Below are 20,563 nucleotides of genomic sequence, written 5' to 3' on the forward strand. Positions count from 1 at the left end.
TTGAAAATTTCAAATTACATTTTTTAGCAACAGATAATTGGTCTTACAATTTTTATATTATTTATTCTGACTAACGAAATCGACTTTCCACAGCAAACCATATACATTTGTATTCATTTGCTGTGGCCGACCTACCCCCTGCAGATTGTAACGCCATTCCTATATAGGAATATAATATTATTTATAGGAATGGCGTTACAATCTACAGGGGGTAGGTCGGCCGTCGGTGGGAGTGATGGAATGGTGGTTATAGGGGATGGATCGATCGAAGCGCCACTGCAGCCGAAGAATAATATAATACCGAAACGTCTTTTTTCTCGTCGCGTCCAGACGATTGACGTAGCGGTGCAGGCTGGATGAGAGTAGAGGGTCGTCGACGTATACGCATTGCATTATGTGTGTGTATGCGTATGGGCTTTATAGGTATATAATGTGTAATGTATATTATATGAAGTACGCGATGGATGAATGGACGACGATCGCGCGCGCCGTCTGAATGTTAAAACCGTTCCTATATATCGCGACGTTCGACGGCGTATTTAATAAGATATATACAAATAAAATATCGTACCGATTTTTCTGTTTAGGTATGCTCTCCTCCTGCAGCGTATACCTATATGACGTACCTATATATGCATAATATATTACGGTTTCACACGTATGCGCGGCACGTATCGGGCACCGCGTGCTTTTTCCCGTCCGTGAGAATATATATCGGAGAATCAGATACAGGTGTCCGATAAAACGCGACGCGGACGATAACGCACAACACTCATGTCGGACGGGGGTCCGCGGCGAGGGAACGCGTATAATATGAAGAAGAGGTTATTTTCTATAATAATAGGTAGGTACTATCATCGTTTCGAATTCGCAATCATATACATATAGACTGTAAGCATCTGCAGTGCATATTATACCTGCTAATACGTAATTCCTTGTACGGGTTTTCCGTCGGAGATTATGATTAATACACGTATAAAAATAAATAAATACGTATTTTAGCGGTGTCAGCGACGTCGGTGCAGAATATTGCAGTGACACCGCGTGCGCAGCCAAAGATGAAAACCGCGGGCTTTTACAGTCGCTATATATATATCGTCGCTGTATATTATTGTTATTATACAATTTCGAACGAATTGCAGGAAACCGCGGTTAACGCGTCTTATACGCATGTTTTCCCGTGACTTGGAAAAAATAATGTAAACTGGTAATCGAAAAAATATATAGTTCAAATCTGAACGATCGTACTCGCGTGTTAGTCATATAAAGAGGTGACGGGTGTTAAATAGAAGGTTGCGGGAAAGTTTGTGGGAATTTAATGAAAAATAAAATAACTTGCGGAACTTATTAAATTAGGGTTAAGAACGTTAAGTTAATAATTAACATATTTTTTTTAAACATACACAATATATTCAATTGTGGTACACTGAGCATATTATAGGTAATATTTCATGAATTATTATATTATAAGGGTTTATGGAGTGATTCGAGTTAATATTTACCTGTTTTATGTTAATCGGAAAAAACTTAATAAATAAAAAGAAGATATAGTTATTATGTATTTTTCAATTATCACCTTATGGATATGTAAATAGCCATGATGATTGATGTCCTAATATCTGACAACCGATTTAAGAGTTAAAACATGCAATATACTCGTATACATTATATACTAATATAGCCAACATAGGTACTACCTCCTACGACCACAAATCAAATAATAATAATTAATAAATAATATTCGATAGTAATTATTATTTTTACGTTTTTATTTATATAAAGGAATAACAACATTGCGCCACGCACGTTAAAATATAGAAAAGTGGGTATAATAATAATTATTATTATTATATATTGTATATTGTGTAAGCTTATAAAAATAAATTTCTCGGAAAGCTACTATCGATTTGCCCGGGCAATCACCGCGCCGTGGGATGGGTTGCTGTGCAGTGTACCTAAATATAAAAAAATATGTATACTAGGCCAAATTAATTAGTTCTGACGACCTCTAACAATAATAATATAATATAATATGCGTTTCATATACGTTTCTAATGCGCGGTGATTATTAAATTCTTTATCACGTCAAGGAAATCCACCGGACATGACTTTATTGCAGCAGCAGCAGCAGCAAACAATAACGAGTGGCGTAGTTATATAATGTATAATAAGATCCTAATAACGCGTATACCTGGTCACCTATATTCTCTCGACCACAATCCGCCTAGTCCGGCATTCAAGATCGTATAACCTACCTAGGTAACATATTAAACGTCCTCTACAGAGACGGCTTATCTCACTAGCTATCGCGACCTTCTCGACTCACTAATTGTCTGCGGCATGCAGTATGGAAAAGCGAGAAAATGTAAAAAAATTACTCGACGTTCGCGCGTACCTGTCTCATCACACTATCGAGCTCCGGTATGTATACAAAAAACGAGAGTTTCTAAATTCGAAAAATAATGTTATAGTGTCGCGTATTCCCGTATAAGGCGGTGGCGGCGGCTAATGGGTACGACGTTACGTGAAATCATAATCTGTGCCACGGCGGTCCCGTGCGTTAAAATATTTATATTGTACAATACAAAAATCAATATTCGTTCTCTATACCGCGACAGGTCGGCAAATCTGTGCAAACAATAACGAGTGGCGTATAGTTGTTATATTATACAGAAATAATAACGCGTAAACCTGGTCACCTATATATTCTCTAGAGTCTAGACCACGATCCGCATAATGGTCTAAAATTCAGAATTCTAACCCGCCTATATAATAGGTGCACACGTCCTCTATTATAAAGACGGCTTATCTCGATAGCTGTCGCGTGGCATGCAGTGGCCTCCCCGAGTATAAATATTATGTATACCTCGCGTCTGATTGCAGACCGCATGTCGTAGTGGAAACGCGAGAAAATTTTGAAAAAAATTACTCGACGACCGCGAGGTGTTTCCACTATTTTCATATGGCGTTAACGTACCCGTCTCATCGCTTACTATTGAGCTCCGGTATGTATACAAAAAACGAGAGTTTCTAAATTCAAAAAATAATGTTAGTTTCGAGGTATTCCCGTATAAGGCGGTGGCTAATGGGCACGACGTCACGTGAAATCATAATTTGGCCACGACGATCCCGAGCGTTATATTACCCATATAAAATACAAAAATCAATATTCGTCCTCTATACCGACAAGTCGGCAAATCTGTGACACGATTTTTTTGTCTTTCTCTCTCTCTTTTCGAAACTGTGCGTCTTCATGTCCATCGTGCGTGTCAGTCGTTATTATTGTTAATATTATATTACATTAGATCATTGTATGTATTATTAATTAATATCATATAATTAGGTATAATATATGCTGTATAATTCGTCCCTATTATAATAATCGTCTAACGCTGCTGTGGGCGACAGAAAAAATGCAATTGCAGCAGCAGCGGTGGATATAATATATTATAATATACGACGCGCGTGTATTGCAGTCGCGCACCAGAACTGCCAATAATATTGTGCTATTAACTATTATTAGGTAGGTATAATAATAGGTATATCATATTATTAACGTATAGGAAGATCTGTTAAAGTTAAACTACTGCAGGCTACACGGCATTTCTCAAGTTGATTTTTACAAGGTGTATAATATATAGATACTACTAAAATAATACAATTTCATATTTTTTTTTGTAATATTATATAAAAATAGATCAGTGAAATAAACCACTTGTGGGTACTTATATAATTATATTATTATTTTCGACTAGTTCTATATTTCTGTAACGTGTCTGCAGACGGAAAAACCTCACGAGACCCGGGGAATCCCGTGACCGTGCAGCGTCATGCGGTCCGGACTGCTCAAATCACCTATATTATATTATAATAAAATATATAGGCAGGTTTTTTATGCGACGGCGTGTTTATACCGTTATTGCGAATTTTTTGTGCATGGTATACGGTCACCCCGGGGCGACCACACCGCGACCACGGTCAACCGCGATCTGCCGCAGCAGACTCCCACACCAATGTCCTCGAGCGACCTGTATCATTTCCCGTCAGGCGACCGGGGCCGACCTCGTTCGCGATTGGGGTTTCTGAATTTGCACAAGTCTGTTTTCCACGAATGTTCACGTACGATGTAGTAACAAGAATTCCCCAATATCGACTATTTAATATGCGCGTACGTAAAATAATACTGCATAGGCAAGTGCAGTACAACAGTTCAACGAAATCGCTGTTGAATTATCATAATTTTTTTTTAAATAGTTACAATTAGCCTCATTTTATTATTTATAAATATATTTTTTTTATACCACGGTAACTCGAAAATGTGTGTGTTATTTGTAAGGACTGTTATATACTATTATATCACTCGAGAAAACCACCTATATTATGTTTGTCATATATAAAATATAATATAAATATTAAATACTTATTTTATATATACCGATATTATACGCGAGAAATGAGAGTAGGCTATATGAGTTTGTTTTCGTCCAAACATTATGTCTAAATATTACACAATTTCAAAACGAAAACACATCGTTCTCGACCTTATTAAAACGTTTTTGCTGACGGCTATAAATGCGTAATCATTCCTGTGTGTTGTGCAGTCGTGTACTCATGTACTTAGGTGTGAGACACGCCTGGGGGAGAAAATTGCAATTTACGCAGGACGACCGAATGTTATCAAGGAAAAGGCATACAATATTGTCATAGGATATGCGTTTATGGAAATCGCTCTTACTTTTTACATTTCAGCCAAAAAAGCTGCTCGAACGGGACCTATCTAAGTTATATCGTATATTATCCTGCAGTATATAGGCAGTTACTATACTTATATACTTTTCGAGTCCTGACGAATCAATTAGGTAACGTTGTTTGTCGTCGCAAACGAGTACAATTTGATGTAATATACATTTATATTTTTACCATTGTACACAGCTTATAACCTTGCCACAGCGACGATTCAATTGCATTACCGGTAGTCAGAAAAATGTTTGTACGCATATACATATGTGTTTTTGTAAATATAATAACATGATATTGTTTATGCGCGCGTGTATATTATGTTATTTTCGAAAGAATTACAATATATACGTAGGTATATTCAAACACGCGCTCGGGCTCATTAATTCCCTAATAATAATAATAATAATAATAATAACAATAATAATAATAAACGTCTCGAGTCCGTCATTTCTTATTGTTCGATTCAGAACTTGCTAGAGTTATTTACGTATATACATAATATGCACACGAATGTGATATATAAAATATTGCAGCAGTATTATACACGTCAAAGATTCGCGAAAAAACCAAAAGGAAAATCACGATCGTACACGTCATCGTCAGACTCGTTCAAGTATACAATAATGTATAATAACGCGCAATACGCAGTACCTATATAATATGTAACTATCATATAAGTATAAGTATATAGTATATATTATTATAAATATCATCGGAAGCGGGGAGAAATTATAATATATAATTATAAATGATATAAAATATACATGTGCGTCGTACGATTGATTGGCAGTGTTTACGGAGATACCGGTGGCTGGTAGGAGATGTGGTGGTGTTATTACGCGCAAGGAGATGAATAGGTTCGTATGATAAAAATAATACGAATATGAAAATCGTAAGTATAATAATATTACAGAAGATGAAAATACGCTCGTACGTGAATAGTACATTAATACGTCCCTATATATATATTATATATTCAGTACAGACTGATGGAGTATTGACATGGGCGTTAGTAAGGCCAAACGTATAGAGGATGCGGAGACTTCAACGACCACCCCCCAGAGGGGAGGAAGTTTTTCATGACCATCGCGGACTGAACTGTTTGAACGTGCGGAAAGCTTCTCCTCTGCCGCAACGGGTTAATATAATATAATATAATAAGTAACACGAGTAACGAGTTTAAGCGTATTTGATATAATCACCTATATATAATATAATATAATAATATATTGCCATTACGGTACTCTATTGTAATAATCGCGAACAAACGCTTTGTGCACATTGGCTGCTGCGGCGGCGGTGGCATACAATGTGTGCGAGTGTGCTGCGGCAGAGTTGCGGGAGAAGAAGAAGAAGAAGACTTCTAGCTCGCGAGTCAGGTTCAACAACCCGCCACCGCGCCGATAATTTCACAAGTTTAATGTGGCCCACACTCTCTCGTTGATAATACCTTATATTAATAATACCCGTGTGTCATTATACCTATTATTATATTATGTTTATCGTATTAAAGACGCGTCGGGGGCTATATTATAACAATATTATTGTATATATTATGTACCGCCGCCGATCTCGATGGTCGGATGCAGCATGTGGACCCGCGTGACAAAAAAATATTATTATATAGGTGTATAGGGAATACGGAAAAATCGATCTGTTCGGCCCAAATATAATGAGCTGGTATACCTACCGGGCCAGTCATTTGACACAGTTTTCGCGACATCAAACACTATACCTAATATAATAATGTCATATTATACGTGTTACAGCGCATACGGGTGGTACACTCAATACACTTCTAAATAGGTAGGTACACAGCGTATGTAAAGAGAACCACAGTTCATTATTTTACCGCGTTAGATTTATATTATTATAATATATTATATTGTTATCATATTATACATTAATACGTGACTTACCGAAACAACTTTTGTATAAACGCACTTCCGGTATTCTGAAACAAACAAAAATGCACACCTTTAAAACGATGATGATAATAATAATAATAAAAACATAGTATAGAATAATATTATTGATTTCATAAAACACATTCTTTTTAAAAAATAAATAAAAAATATATTTAAGATTTAAGCAAAAAACGTTTAACGATATAATAACATATTATAATTATATTCCAAAAAGATAATATTATACCTACCTACCTATACTTATATTATTATTTTCATAACGTCACGCGTATAAATCGGTAACGATAATTATTATTAATATAATATATCGAAACTACCTACTACTACATACGCGCATCGATAATTATTAATATGTTTGCGTTTTATGATTTTGATTTTCTTTCTATTACTTTCAAAGCTTGTGCACGATATAATATTATAATGTAGACGGTATCAAATTGTCGTTCCGGTTTGCAACGATTACACGGCAGCGCCGTTTCTACCGTAATAGTAAATAACAATAATAATAATCATCATCATCATGGCGGTATACCGCGATTGTCTTATTATTGCAGCTGTTTCAACATGGTATTTAAGTATTTAATAATAATAATAATAATCGTCCGAGCCAGGATGTCGTGTAATATTATTAAATATTATAATCATTATTCATTACTACAGTACGCAGACGTTGCGCGACGGTGTTTGTGAGATTTATCGTGATATTTCTAGTGAAAACGTGGTACCTATATATTATCATTGCAACCACTCTGATGGTTAATCGACGAGACGCACTGACATATGACTACACAATATTGATGACGATGGGTATACCTACGCGACGTCTCTTAATGAGATTGTCATGACGTTTCGGATTTTGTCGACGTATATTGGCGGCGCCCATGTGTAAATTAATTCGCTTATTTTCATTCATCGTTGTCGCGCAATTTTTTCTACGATAAATCCGACTGGGATGCGCAGTCATAAACGAGTAAATTACAGATCAGGGGTGGTCTAACCTAACGTCGTGCCGCGGATGACTATAAAAGCCCAATAACAAATTAACGTGTATATACGTACCTATATATTATAGGTAGTATAGTAAGTATAATATATTGCAGTATGATATATTGTATCCGCGTAAATTACACCTATTATAATTTTTAAGTGTTGCATATTATATTTTTTATTCTTGGACGACTACTGTCGATTTAATCCATACAAATATCAGCAATATCGCTTAATATACTATAGAGTATAGATATTATGGTAATTAGTAATTTCACATTCTATAACGAATGTGCGACTTGTGCGCATTAATATAATAATACGGCTCGTAAACGACAAGCGAACGGAAGAATAATGATGATATATATCGTGATAAATAGTTCGTTATACTTATTACCACGACTTCGATAAAATAATAATACAATATATTATTATACTATATACATGAGTAGGTATAATATATCGGGCGAGACGGACTGGCTGTCGGCCAACGAGTTTATTTATTATAAAATCGTATAGGTACCTGTAATACGCTATTATCACCATCATCATTATTGTCGTATCGACGACTATTATTTTCGTATGACGTATGTACCTGTCGAATAATAATAATAATAATAATATAATCACCCGTTTTGCATACGTAACGAGTGAGGACGGTTTCCGACGACGACATTATTATAATATTATACCACGGTATGTGCACCAAGGCTAAGCGACGCGATATATATAATATATATAATATGATTTTTATAAAAGTTTAAAGTCATCTGTTTCTCCACCGTTATTATATTATTCTGTTAGGGTTTTGAACAAAATTGCATCCCTAATCCTGCTTAAATTTTAAGATTTGCGTTGCTCGTTTTATCGTGAAAAAAGTAAAAATTTTAGTTTTTTAAATTTATATTCGCAAAAAAAAATTTAGAGGCATCTTGTACCTGTACATAAATATAATATAGCATACTATAATATGTAAACTTGTTTGACCAAACTACGCGTCGTTGTATGTGCCAGCTATAATACACTAAGTTGGCGGTCGTTTAGCGAAATGTTTATTATTTTTCGATAATTTAAGATTAAAACCGGAAGACCTTCGGGTGGACATTTTTATTTTTTATTTTCATCTTCAGTCCGGATTTTTTTTCAATTCCGCTTCGATTCTTATTATTTTCGTGCGTCGCGAGTCGTAAAAACAACAAGAAGAAGAAGGAATCATGTTACCACCGTATTATTATTACCCATCGTCGAAATGGGATTATGGTGTTCGCGGAGGTTAAGGTCGCCGGGTACGGGGGGTCACACCCGATGATGGAAATCGCGGCGAGACAGCGTTTTACGATTTGCGTACTTACAGCATAAGCGCCCTTCAAAACGTCGTCACTATATATACATTATAATACAAAAATATTATATTACACGAATCGCAGACACTATATTATTATCTCGCGAGAATGGAGTCCATCGTCCTGCCGTTTACGCGTGTCCGGGAAGTACCAACAGACAATTATTATTGTTGCTAAAACGATGATGATAATAATAATGATACAATCGGATTTGTTCATGTACCTAGGTAGTTTACTTTTTCAAATCAAAATTTACAATTTATAATATAATATTATAATATTATACTACCTACCTGCCTATATTATAATATACTGCCGCGGTATGTAGTTTATATATATATTTATATTATATACCGAATAATAATCCCGCCCGACTATAATTATAATTTAGATTGTGGGCACGAAATTCATTTGTGTCACTGCTGAGTGCTGTTTAGCGGCCGATCGTAAACCGGAGTGTTTATACCGCGATATAATAGTTATTCGTCATCGTAATATAATATCATAATAATATATACCATTATACAATATACATAAGTACATAACATACTGAAATATTATTGTTTTTACACGCGTATAATACCTATCTCGGTTGCGTGCTGGCCGCCTCGAGTTGTGCTCATTATAATCGTAAAAAATAATAATAATAATAATTAAATTTATCCATATTTCTTAATTTGTTTGTGTCTATATCTATAAGAACTTATATTATGTTATAATATCATAGATTCTTACACGTGGCGACACCCGTATTATTCGCGTGTACCGCCGAGTAAATATGCCAAACAGGCAACAGCGCTTATTATTTTCGTTTCCGAGAAACGTTTAAAATAATATAATATATATAGGTAGTAGTAAGTTGCCTACGCCAAACCGAATAATATTATAGCAAAAATATGAAATATTAAATAAGTACTTTTAGAAATATTATATTTTATAATGACGACGACGACAATATATACCAAACCGTTCCAATAACTAATAGTATTTAGGTATATGTTTAAATGTTTTGTACCTGCGCGCACCAATCAATGACTATGCGCACGCACACATATTATTATATCAGCTTATGTATTTATAATAATTACACTACACGAGTCCGCGGCTACCGTACTACGCTATATCCTCATCGAGTCCTATTAAACGATATAATATGAGTGTAATGACGACCGAAATATTATTATTAAAACCCGTTCGTTTTTTATTAATTTCAAAGTGCAAGTTTATAGAGAGTTACCTACGTCACGTTAAGTGTTTCGACAATAGTTTAGCAGTTGAACTACTATATCATTCGATAATTCTTCATTATACTGCAGCGATCTCTGCCGATCGATAAACACGCTTGTAGGTATAATGATAAATATTCTGAGCGTTAGTTTGATTGAGCAGGTTAATACAATGCGGCAAAATCATTTGCAATTCTGTTACTCACATTGTACGTTGCTCCTCAAATCCGACCAAAAGTCAAAACAATATGTTTACTTCCCTACAAATATACCAGGAAAGAAATAACTGCAGTCGTTCTCCATGACTTCGAAAAGGCGTTTGATAAAGTATGTGCCACAAAAGCATATTATACTTTAAAAACTACTACAAGTCCACATAGTCAAATTAGTGGAGTCCGTCCTAAATGATAGCAATTTTACAGTCAAGGTAACTAACACTAAATCATCACTACGAAACATCTCGACCGGAGTTTTCCAAGGATCCTGTAGTCTATATGGCCTCTACTATTTTTAGTCCATATTGACAACATAATATGCCTTCTGTAACTTTCATCGGAATAGAACTTCGATCAGCCACATATTCTACAGTATTTCGGTAGAACTGATACGAAATCACAAACATATGCGGACAACGCCTTTTACTCCAACGAACGGGTTTACCCAAAACTTTTGCAAATATGTGTAGCAACACGTTATTCGTCATATATACTGAGTGATACTAAAATGCAATGTTTGTGATGCAAGAATTTCGTATTTACATCCACTCGACGTTACAACAATAAAAATGCACTATTTAAAGACGAACAGCTGCAGCTTCAGCAATGAGGTGCAGCTAAAGTAACAGGAATTCACACAAGAAGCCCAAAGATTGTACTTTTATAGTATACATAAGCAATAAACATATTATATTATAATATATAGAACAAAAATCGTTCTACATTGATCGGTGGTGGTCATTGCGTTGTTGATATAAAATTGTGTGTCGCATCAGAGTCTTCGGGATATTTTCACGCAGCACAATCGAACGTTTCTGGCCAACACTTTTGGAAAGCTCGTCGACACTGCACGTCACCCCGCGCACCCCGTAAGAGGTGTATTTCACGTAAATGGGTACAAAATGTACAATATACATACACCGTGCGATCCATCGCGTCAATTGGCTCGGGTCGCGGTACGCACATATTATTATTGTTAACGCGCAGGAATTTTTGGCCGCCTTTCAGACAAATGTCACCGTGTCCGGTTCTGGTTGTGAGCTCCGCAGGTGATATTATGTATATAAAATTATAATAAAATAGTACACGACGTATGTATGCGAATTTTACAATAATTATCCGCCCGCGGTCAGTCATTCTCCTCTGCTAATAGATACGTCGTCGTCGTCTCTCGCAGTCGGGGTTTTGAATTGTTTCTAGTCTGTCCAGCTGGATTACTCGTGATTTCGGATTGAATGGAAAAAAAATTTCACCACTGTCTATGCACTATACACCCGCGGGCACACAGCCGTGATTGTGCGGTGTTCAATACATATATAGCTATATATATATATTATAGGTACTTATACTTATCCGCTCGTCATCATAAATATATTTACACGCCATACGCACGCGATTTAGCAAACGGTATATACCTCATTTATGTAGGTATACTATACCTAAGTGGCTAGGTATGTAGTGTTGACGCGGAGACGCATTAAGGTCATACGGCGGCGAACCATTGTTTACGATGTGTTTCACAATAAGAAGAGGCGCACTGCTTATCTCATCAACTGCTGCAGCACGCGATTACCATTTATGTCAAAAAAATCAAATCATACGCTATACCAACTAAGTACCAATAACATAATTATATTATATCACATAAAATAATGTGTTTATAGATAATGGTAGAAACAAGTTTGTTTGTGTTTTTTGAATTCGCTACAACTTAAATATTATAATAGGTATATTTATATATTGGTTAACCGTTGCGTATACGAGTATACAGTACATTACTACTTATTACGATTTTATTAGTTCCTATCGTTTAGAAGTAAAATTAAGACTACCCACGATATAATATACGTGTCGCATAGACATGTCGCTGTATGGTACATTAAATTATGATCACGAGAAGCTTATATTATATCGATGGCGCTAATGTATGTTATGATTCATTTTTAATTGGAAAATAATTCAAATTTAAAAAAACCATTGAACGACAATATAATTGTACACGCATCATACTGCGGTTGCGGTATAACTAATATATATAATAATATAATAACATTTGTTTGCGGCGTCAGATGCCGCGGAGATGACCCGATCTGACAAGTTTGTGCGAATAGACTATTGTTTCAATGATTTCTATAGGACACTGCAGCAGCCGCGTCATATCATTTCGTTGTTTTCGAATAATATACATTATAATATAGGTGGTATATCCGATAAAATTCCCGGATTCTCTCGTCTGCTGCTGCGGGTGTCCCGACGGGACGGCGGCCGTCGGTTATATTATTATTATCATCGTAATGAGGCGTACATCGTATCGTTATATTGTATTGTTTTCAACAAGCGCGGTGATAGAGGTAGTTCGTCAAAGTCTCCAGCCAAATCGCCGATATTGTATTATATGGGTAGGTATAATATAGGTACCTATATAAATTGTGCACACGCAGCCGGTAGGTCGCGGGCGACACGACCGCGCGGAGAAAATAGAAATCGAGTGAATATGACGAAACAATAATAAATTGTCATTCTTCGCCTACGATAGACGGATGTGTCGTCGTCGGATATCTATAATACAACGTACGATATATATAATGATAATATTATGAGAAACCCGCGATACGACACGACTTCGGGAGCGCGCACGCCAGCCCACACCGCGCCGTTCGGATTCCTAGGACGATTTACGAATTCACGTCTCGAACCTCCTTGACCCATTGAGCGCGACCGTCCGTCTCGGCGACCGGGTCATCGTAGTCGTAGTCGTTTCACTACCGCGATCACACGCGTACCCATTCACATCTGCACTACGCACGCGTCACCCATCGGACGATATACGGTGGGGGCCCAAAACGCGATGTGGGTAGGTAATACAAATCATATCACGATCCGGTTATTGACCGGACATTTTGATGAAAATAAAATAAATCGCGTGCCTACACTCGTAAATACGTAGGTACGTCATACGATACGCGTGCAATTCGCGATAATATTTACTCGATAATATTATCATATTATAATATGTTGATATTATCGTACATATATATTATTATTATCGTAATCGGTGGCGATATAATATTGTTTTCTATTCGGCCGAGTCCGACGATTCCGCCAAAGGCCGGTGGCCAATTCAAGGTTTTCTGGTGCAACAGTTTATTATAAGGTAATAACGATGATAATACTCGTATTATGGTTTAATAACGCGTGCGGATTGCATCGCGGGGACGAAAAAAACTCCTCGTACGATTTTCGCAGCCGCCGTCTTCGCGGAGGCCTTCGACCTCACACCGCAACCGTCTGTCGATCCATATTTATATATAATATTATATATCACATTAATATTATTATTATTATTATTGTGTGCAGTTTAACGATTAGTTACGATCAATTTTACACGAAAAAAATTACGTATACAGACTTTTGGTCGGTGAACAAAAAACGAATTCATGTGCAACGCAAACGCGATTCGTACGAATAATATTCTATAAAAACCGGGAGACCTGTTGCGGGATTGTGCAAACTAACGATCTTCGATGTCAAAAGCAGCCGCCTTAATGTCTAAGTGTTTTTTTCCCTGTGAAAATTGGTTTTCATATTTTATTATTGCACGTATCATAGTCGTATACTCGTATATACTTACTATACATGACACAGAGGTGTATGACTCCATGAGATTTATCGATACGATATTTTAGAATAGAAAATATTTTGTAACAAAGACTTAATGAAATCGACAAATCGTTCGACTATTTTAGAACATTACGTGCAGTTACAGGACGGTCGAAGTACCTATATATTATTATTATAAAGATCGACTATACAAATTCTGAAACCGATCGATATAGTGAAATATTAAATATTATCATCTTAGACATATTATATTGTATAAAATATATTAAATAAATAATATAATAATAACATCACAATAATGATATTATGTCGACCGACAAGCTCGGAAGGTGTGATGCCATAATTAGCTGCACGAGACCGCTTCCGGGGTAAACAAATATAATTTGATTTGCGCGTTGTTTCTATTTATCGCTTAAATATTTCTTCGAGATAATCGGTTTTGCCTCGGCAAAAGTGTGGTACACGAAATCTCGACGATTCACATATACCTAGGTATATGCGTTGTTCATAAAATAATATAATCACGGGTTAGGTGTTCGGTGTGAACGGCTTGTTGTGCACATGTGCCTGCACTTAACCGTTCTGTGTTCGTGAAATCGTGTTCGGACACGTATTTATAGTCATCTCCCTTTTATTTCATTCGTATCTCGCACTATCGTCAGTTGGTGGCGTCGGCGGCGGCAATAATAATTACGGTAACAGCTCGCGAGTGGCATGCTTACAATGCGTGGTAAGCTTATATTGTGTACATATACTACGGAGATGACTCTGCGAGTACAAATGATTGCGAAAAAAAAAATAGTAAACAATTACCTATATATACCTGTGTATGGGTAATGAGGATAAAAAAACGTACTTAACAATTATTAAATACGACGCAGCGATCTAATGATTTTCTTAATTCTCGTTTGATTTTTACTCTCGAAATATAAACGCAAAACGTATCAATATTTTATATTAACATATTATTATCATTATGTTGTATACTTGTATTATAATCTGTTGGTTCACTCGACGTGTATCTATATAATATTATGATGTGTTAACATAATATTTGTATATTAATACTGTATATAACCTAGCAGTTTGCCCATGAACGAAGCACAGAACTAGAACGAATACGTTGGCGGTTATGTGATATTTTGAGGGTTTCGACGATAATGTCATTTCTATAGTTAAATTATTACGTCTTATACGCCTTTAAAGTAGTTCAAACTATATCCAGTTGTATCACTGATGGTCGAATACGCCCCCGTATATTACATTGATATTGCGAGCTTTATGATAATATAATATGATTGTGATTTTCTGTTTGATTAATAATATAATTAATTTAATTTAATTTCACAAATATACATTAAATGAATAACTTATAAGGAAATCGCGAATGCCGTCCCAAACAAGCCCTTAGACATTTTGTATGGTCACGAAATGTTTTAACCTATATTAAATTAGAATAACCAAGTATCCTCTGTTGGTAACCGTGGTAATTTTAAATTCTTGAACACCCTAAATATTTCGATTTAGATATATGCACTACACATATTATATACAGGTTTAACGTAGGTATTCAAATTTTACTATGGTCAATCGATCAAATACGTTTTTCAATCATATAAATAATTATTTTTCTCTTGAAATGCTGAAAATAAATACTAGGACATCGAATTAATACATTATATTATTATATTATATGTTATCAAGGAATGTTTTATATACCGCTATAATACAATATATATGTTTCATTCAAAATCTACAATAGCTATTGTAGAGTTTGAAATTGAATAGACAGCTGCAGCAAAGAAAAAACGAAAACGAAAATAAATAAATAAAACGTGGTGATGAAAAAGTAAAATATTATATAAATATGGCACGTTTATGTTCTACACATTATACGGATTGAAAAATTAAAAAAGGCATATAATACTGAAGAAAATCACGAAAGTTTAAATAGCCACACGATATAAGTCTTATAATGGGTGAGCGTATAAAAATGGAAAATACTTTAACACCTATATTTATATTATATATTAAACACTAAAGAGTTTTAAAAGGGCATAAAAAGTTTTTAGAAGTGTAGCATTAATGATTTCTTTCTACTCTTATGTCGACCGTCGTGATATATGTTAAATAAATGCATAAAATATATTTTCTTTAAAACATTTATTACATTAAATAAATTACATAATATCATTACATTACATAAAACTCAAATTATTAAAAATCGGCCATTTTTCAATTTAACACTCATATTGCAACCCCCTTTGCACGGCTCTGGACGAGGAAATTTTTCTGCAGTGCGGGAAGGTAAAACAATTTTATTTCGTTATTATTATCTATTATTAAGATGAATCAGGTATACAACTCATATTATGTAGGTATACAATACTACCTATGTATCGTATCTGCAGTATCGTTTCGTCTCCCGCCCTGTGCGACGGCGATGCACACAATTTTATTATATTCGCCCGGTCTCTAGACGTGGCGAATAAAATGTATGGTCACTGACCTTGTGCGACGTGTAATATAGATGTATATATGTACGCAAAAACCGAAAGAGTGAGAGAGAGACGGCCAGAGAGGGCCTCCGGGACCCCTGGGTTTTCGGTATATAATATATAATATATTTATATTATTTGAATCGCTCGTCATACAGCGTGCACGCACGAGAGAGACACACAAAAAAACACTATACCTACTACTGCCGGATTCTTTTTATCCATCGCCTTCGTCTCCGACACACACTAACACTCGAGCGCGCGCGCGCAGACACGAACAACAATGGTTCAAATAACAACAAATATAATTGCGAGCTGTCTTCTTCATTAAAATTATATCACACGACCATTATCATTCGTATGCGATTTTTTTTCTCATTCTATCCCCCCCCCCATCCCCCCACTCTCTCTCACTTCTGCAGAACTCACACATCCGCACATTGTGTTTGCGGTCGTTGTGCGGATTCTATAAGACCCCTAGAACTACATCTCGGTTAAAACCCGCGATGCCCATTCGTCGTATAATCGTGTATAATATAATATAGCTCTGCGCGAGGGAGGGTGCGTACTAGCTGGGGATTCAGGTGAAAGATCATTGATTTTGATCGCAAACCGAAAAATGATTTTTTTTATGATAGTTTTCGCCGAAGATGTTATTCATATTATAATATTATGATTTTGTCGACACAATGTGTTTAATAATTTATTAAAAAAAATTGAATTTGAATTTGAATTTATTCCAATTAAAAACGATTTTAGTGCAGTACTTATAACAGTAATTTATAATAGTAAATTTATTTCCTGCGTCACTGAAACCGCAAACGCGTTTATTGTTACTTTATTATTATAATAATATATTGCATAAACCTTTATCCAGAGTTAGTGTATATTCGTTCACAACATTGGTGTATATAGTGTTAGTATATACCAATTATTCAATTGTTGAGCAATGTCCTACTGGATACCTACTATATACGCGGTTATCGGTCGTGTTGGAAACAATGTTCCAACTTTATAATAATTATAATGGCAAAGTGAATATGATGTGATTATTATAAAATATTGTTCTATACTACACAGCACACACAATATGAAATCTAAACGTTAGTACAATATAATTATTATTGTGGACAATCTACATGCGCACAATTATAGTCATTATAAATAACAGACAAACGTCTTGTATTATATTATATTATAAATTATAATAACATCATAAAATCGACAAAACTCAGCCTTGAATATTATATTATTTAAGTAGCGCTAATGAGGAGAACTTAAAATCGTATTCCTATTTCCTACCTATGTAGATTTCAGGACCGAAATAAAATATATTATTCGATATTATAACGTCGGAAAATTTTGTATAAATTATGACGTATCGTCACGGTAGCAATCCAATTGCGAAAAACGCGCGAGTTTCTGTACAACATTTAATATACGTACGATATTTGTAGAAATAAAATTAAAAAATTATTACATAACCGCGTTAACTCATCAGAATGAATAGGTGTACAGTGTACTACACGTCTACACTGGTTTTGAGGAATACGATGGAGCACATATTTTTGCAAATTATTATATTATGTATACTTGCCGAGTAACAACAAAATCAAATAGCTACCAGCCACACCGAAAAGCACTGCAGTCGACGGCGGCGTGTATACGAAACCTGTTTATATCATATACCTGTATAGTGGTATAATATAGTTTCCTTTTGGCAATGGTTAATGATAATGACAATCCAACAACACGCGGCTACTATAATAATAATAATATAACGTCCTCCTAAGTTGCATTATTATTGTTATTATTTCTATGTAAATCGAACGCAGACGAACGCTATATAATATTATGTACTCCGTCCTATTAGTGGATACAACTACAACAACTGTCTTAAGGCGATGTACGAAATTATAATAGATATTATAATATTATAAATAATATACTGTAGACCGCTGCGCTTATATTTTATAAGGACGAATATTATGAGTTTCGAAAACACATTAATATGCGCTCAACCCGACGATTAAATCACGAAATATGTACACCAACATTGAGTACCACAATATTATGACGTGCTGTAATTATTTTAAAATGTAACGGCTAATTAAATTTTTAGTTACTTTGATTCGTTTGTTATTAATAAACTTTACCTACTAGACCACGACTAGATTTTTGTACATCAAAATCCCTTTAGAACAATTTTTTTGGGTCATGAAATTAAGAATGTACCTAATAAGTTGTTGTTTAAAAATTATTTAAAAAAAAAAAACTTAAAAGACTACCATATATAGTAGCAAATTTAAATGTATTATCGTGTTTATTTGTCAAATAGGTTCAAATGTCTCGCGTATACACGAAGACGGTTCAATTACCATATTTTATTATTTTAGCGTTGGTCGGAACCGATTTAAAATCCCGTCACATAAATCGAAATCGATTAAAATACAATGTTGTCTTTGCACGGCAAACGCGTGTTACAGTGCAAATTATTGAAAGATTTAAAAATTTTCTACCAATACATATTTTATGTTGTAAATGTGTATATTATATAATGGGAAAAAACATAAGTTAGTCGTGTAGTTGGAAATGTTAGTTGCGCCTACACGGTTCAAAGAAATAAATGTTGAAAATGTTTAAACCGGTTGTAGTAAATATAACGATTTTTGGCTGAATTTCAATCATGAGACCAGTTGTTTTTAGCACGATACGTCCTGCATGCAGTAGGTACTCAAGTACGTACCTATAGGTATACTATATAGTTCTAATTTTCGAAGTAGTTTAAATGTTCCTTTTTGACATAAATAGCAGTAGATGGTGATGTAGTAATATTTTATTATTTCATGCATTAAAAAAGAGAAAAATAAAACGATAGTAATATTACTATAATAGTTATTTGATAAAAGTCAAAGAATAACGTACATTTATTTTTTCAGTTTTTTTCGAAGAAATTTGCAAAATTAAAACGTTGAAATAAAATTGAATTTACGATAATTTGAGTGTATTTTTATTACTTTATTGGTTGAGATAAAACCAGTATCAATGTTTTTTTAATAGCACGCGTTCTATATATAATATTATTATAGTACCTACCTTTGCACGTAATAATATGTTTTACCGTTACCTATTATATACTGTAATAAATTGTGTACCTATACAATTTGAAGTTTTAAAAACTCTTTAACGTGAGGGGATGAAATACTCAAACTGACAATGATGGACTACGTAATATTGTAGAGAATATTTAAATTTTTCATTGTTGATCTTGAAAAATACTGCGAATCTGGTTATAATATATTATTATGTACCTGTATAGCTACCGGAAACGAGTATTTTACGATTCTCGTGAGACTTATTGTGTGTTTGAGAGAAAGAGAGAGACAGAAAAAAGCTAATGTAAAAAAGCGCACATATTATTATTATAATGTTAAATTTATTTATAATACGGCGGTTTCGTGTAGTTAAATGATAACGACCGACGAAACCGGAGTACGCGTCTCGGACTAACGGGAAAATTCGTCGAGCACCATCTCGGATTACTACTGGTTTGCAGGCACACTCGCGTAATAAATAATATTCTTACGACGCCGCCGCCGTCTCCCGCGATAATTTAGGCCTCCCCGAAATTGCACCTATTCGCACATGAGTCACATAGCTCGACAAAAATCTCACCATCAGATAGTTTCTATCGATCATCTAGCAAGATACAACATATTATTATGTAAGTTTAAAAGTTACAACAGTTTTCAATTGAAACTTTTAATGTAAATTTGAAAAGATTCTCGAACTGAATATATATCGACTCGATTGAATGAAACTTGAAATGAAAAACTTTCCAATACCTGAAATAAAATTTCAAAGGCGCTCATAAGAGCTGTCCAGTTAGTTGATAGAATAATGGAAAATTATATTATTAACTATATGCCGCGTTGCATATAAACTATTAGTATTTTTTTAATCCATTTCTGCAAGACATTATTTTAATGATCTATTGTATACAGT

General features: G+C 34.8%; 1 protein-coding gene across 2 annotated transcripts in view; it reads right to left on the reverse strand.

Annotated features, from left to right (window-relative positions):
• The window catches only part of LOC132951457 (mucin-17-like), a 67,343-nt gene that overhangs the window by 35,624 nt on the left and 11,156 nt on the right, over positions 1 to 20,563 (reverse strand). For both annotated transcript variants that reach the window (XM_061023280.1, XM_061023279.1), the window contains exon 2: positions 6,660 to 6,694. The gene's annotated coding sequence lies outside the window, so the exon portion shown is untranslated. The remainder of the gene's footprint in view (positions 1 to 6,659; positions 6,695 to 20,563) is intronic.

Source organism: Metopolophium dirhodum, chromosome 8 (genome assembly GCF_019925205.1).
Source record: "Metopolophium dirhodum isolate CAU chromosome 8, ASM1992520v1, whole genome shotgun sequence".
NCBI classification, from domain to species: Eukaryota; Metazoa; Arthropoda; class Insecta; order Hemiptera; family Aphididae; genus Metopolophium; species Metopolophium dirhodum.